The sequence below is a fragment of the Bombus affinis genome, unplaced genomic scaffold, assembly GCF_024516045.1.
Source record: "Bombus affinis isolate iyBomAffi1 unplaced genomic scaffold, iyBomAffi1.2 ctg00000946.1, whole genome shotgun sequence".
In the NCBI taxonomy this organism is placed as follows: domain Eukaryota; kingdom Metazoa; phylum Arthropoda; class Insecta; order Hymenoptera; family Apidae; genus Bombus; species Bombus affinis.
In genome coordinates, this window is record NW_026109458.1 from 17,501 (window position 1) to 21,260 (window position 3,760).

A 3,760-nucleotide genomic window follows, 5' to 3' on the forward strand; every position below is an offset into this window, starting at 1 on the left:
ACAATTGGAACACTATATCGATTTCAAAATTTATTATAAAATTCGATGTTAATATGAATAGTGCCTCGGACGCAGCGCCTCTCAGTCCCGGAGGCGCTGTGGCGGATTTATCCGCTTCAGAGGGGACTACGGATAACGACCAAGCTACGTCCCCGGCTATGAGTTTAATCACTGTGCCGCTCGTGGGCAATCGGGTTACCTGTCCAGTATGTGAGAAAAGGGAAATTAACCTTTTCTTCCTAAATCTGTCGGATCTGGATAGGCATTTAACACAACACCACCCGGATGCCCCGATCTTTTGGTCTTGTATTAACTGCGCGAAATGCTTCCCAAAGCTTCATGGGGCTAGATGCCACATACCTAAGTGTGGTGGCGCTAGCAGCCAGGCCTCCATGACAGGAGAGTTTCAGTGCGAGGCCTGTCCCATGAGCTTTGGATCGCGCAGAGGGCTATCCACCCACGAACGGCATGCGCACCCTGCCGTTAGAAATATTAAAAGAAGGGGAGCGGACCCCCCAGAAGAAAATACTAAAACTTGGAAAGTAGAAGAGGTAGCACGCTTGAAGGGGCTTTGGGAAATATTCAAAAACCATAAACATCCCAATAAAGAAATTAGCAAATTCCTCACCACAAAAACGATCGACCAAATAAAGTATCAAAGAAAAAAAATTAAATTTAATTGGTGAGGAAAGCCCCCAAGATGCTACCTCACTGGCAACAGAGGGAGGGTGCGATCTCGTTAGTTCAGGCAATGCCAGCTTTGGCTCGCCTGTAGGCCGCAACGAGAGCGAGCTTGCCCAAGAGTGGAAGCTCTTACTTAAAGATGAAATTAGTAAGCCAACCGAGGTGCCCCCTATTTTAAAGGAGGTTTACAGTCGGTTGATGTCAATCTGGGATGAGTACCAAGATGATCGAGAATCCCTAACGGAGAGACTCGATCACTTTATACGCACAGCTCTATACGAGCTTATAAATAAACTTAAAAACCAACTGGATAAAAAGAAAACTAAAAGACCAAGAGCAGCCAAAAATTCTAAAAGAAACAACAGAAACTCCAGGAAGCGATTCTCATACGCTCGTTGCCAGGAGTTATTCCATGAGTGCCCAAGGAGACTGGCTGATGCCGTGGTCAATAATGATCAGGCATATCTCGAACCAGCCAGGCAACCTCCCGGATCTGAGGAAGTGAGGGGGCTTTACGATAAGCTGTGGGGACAAGTGGGTACCACATATGTCCCGATTCCAGTTACGAGGGCCCCCAAACTATCCCTATCCGAGATCTTCCCGCCGATAACGGCTGAGGATGTGGGGGAGAGAATCGGCAAAATTAGAAAGAAAGCTGCAGCAGGACCGGATGGATTGCAAAGTGATCATTTAACCATCCCCGGCCTGCCTATCATAATGGCAAAAATTTACAATATACTATTATATTACTCTTATTTTCCCTCCGTATGGAAGGAGAATAGAACAACTCTCATTCCTAAATTAAATAAGCCAAGCAGCTCGGTCGAGAACTGGAGACCCATTACTATTAGTCCGATTTTAGGCCGAATCTTCTCCTCCATTATCGACGGGAGGATAAGAAAAGGCGCTGTATTGAATATGAGACAAAAGGGCTTTACATCCGAAAACGGATGTAAAATTAATATCGAATTGTTTAATTCAGCCCTAAACTATAGCAAAATAAATAGCGGTGGGATATTCACTATTGTGGATATCTCAAAAGCTTTCGATACAGTGCCTCATGTAGCTTTAAAACCTTGTCTGGCAAAAAAGGGTGTGCCCGCCCCTATCGTCGACTTAATTGACGAAATGTATAATAATATCAAAACTACTATTAAAACTAAAGATGGCGGGGTCGAGATCATGATCCGCCGAGGAGTTAAGCAAGGCGACCCCCTATCGCCCTTACTTTTTAATTTATGCCTAGAGCCACTGCTGGATGAAATTGAGACACAAACTAGTGGAATCAATGTTAGTCAGAATCGAAAAGTCTCAGTTCTGGCCTTCGCTGACGATATTGTATTACTTGGAGCGGACGCGAGGGAAGCGCAACACCAAGTAGACATCCTTGCCGACTATTTGTTAAGCCTCCAAATGAATCTCTCAATTGAAAAATGCCAAACCTTCGAGGTTGTGGCCAAAAAAGATACCTGGTTCATTAAAGAACCAGGACTTAAATTCGGGAATCAATCAATGCCCAATGTAGATCCCGATGAGGCTTTCAAATACCTGGGCGCCAAAATCGGTCCCTGGAAAGGCGTCCATTGTGGTGTTATTGTTCCAGAACTTCTGAGCGTGGTGAAAAGGGTGAGGAAACTCTCCCTTAAGCCGGGCCAGAAGCTGGAACTTCTAACTAAATACATCTTCCCTCGCTATATTTACCATCTACTTGTAAGTCCGCCAAGTGATACCGTGCTCAAACTACTAGACAGCGAGGTCAGACAGGAAATTAAAATTATTCTACACCTCATGCCTTCCACTGCCACAGGCTTCTTTTACACTCCAAAGGCCTGTGGAGGATTGGGAATACCGAGATTTGAACACATAATCAAACTCGGTATCCTAAAAAGTGCAATAAAGATCGCTAACTCGATCGATCCAGCAGTCGCTGGCCTTATCGACGAAGCAGCCAATAAAAAGCTAAAGCAAACGGCCAACTCCTTGCGGATCAATTGGCCAGCCTCCTTGGAGGATATTGAGAAAGCTCGAAAACGTTTAAGGAAAGAGCATATCAGCCAATGGGCTGATCTAAAATGCCAGGGACAAGGCGTCCCTGATTTCATTAAAAACCATACTGGCAACTTGTGGCTTGAGGACCATAGTCTGCTCAAGCCATCGAGACTCATCGATGCCCTTCGATTGAGAACTAACACCTTTGGTACAAGATCGGTGCTGGCACGGGCCGACAAAAACATTGATATAACATGTCGAAGATGTCGAGCCCAGCCCGAGACCCTTGGACACATACTTGGGCTGTGTCAGCACACCAAAGGCTTAAGAATCAAGAGGCACGACGAGGTCAAATCTCTCCTTGAAGAAAAATTGAAAAATAACAAAAAGAATGAAGTATTTGTAGAGCCGACGATTAAGGCCGAGGGCAGTTTATTCAAACCGGACCTCGTAATCAAAAACGGGGAAAGGGTTCTCGTGGTCGACGTAACTGTCCGCTACGAGAACAAAAACTACCTGGCCTTAGCCGAAAAAGAGAAAGTAGAAAAGTATCGGCCATGCCTAAGGGCATTAAAGGAAATATTTAACGCCAAAGGAGGAGAGATTCTCCCGGTGGTCTTGGGCAGTAGAGGCACTATCACGCCTAATACTGAAAAAGTCCTCAAGCGGTTGGGAATCGCCAACAACGAGATCAAGACAATGCTTTTAAATGTATTAAGAAGCTCAATAGAGCTGTGCAATATATTTATCGATGATTAAAAACTCGAAACGATTATTAACCAAAAAAGAAATAAACATCCCAGATATGTCTACGTCTTACATGTTATTTATTTATTTATTTACTCAATACTCAAATTGTACATATGAAATTATTTTATTATTATTTATTATATACACAAATCTTCGTTTGTCCGTTGTCAAGTGTTACCAGAAATTGTTCAATCAATTGAGGTAACATAAAATTTTAGAACCTTACGAGGGGGTACCTCGGAAGTGTGTACTTGTAATAAGACATAGATTATAGCCAAATGCCTCGTCATCTAATTAGTGACGCGCATGAATGGATTAACGAGATTCCCTCTGTCCC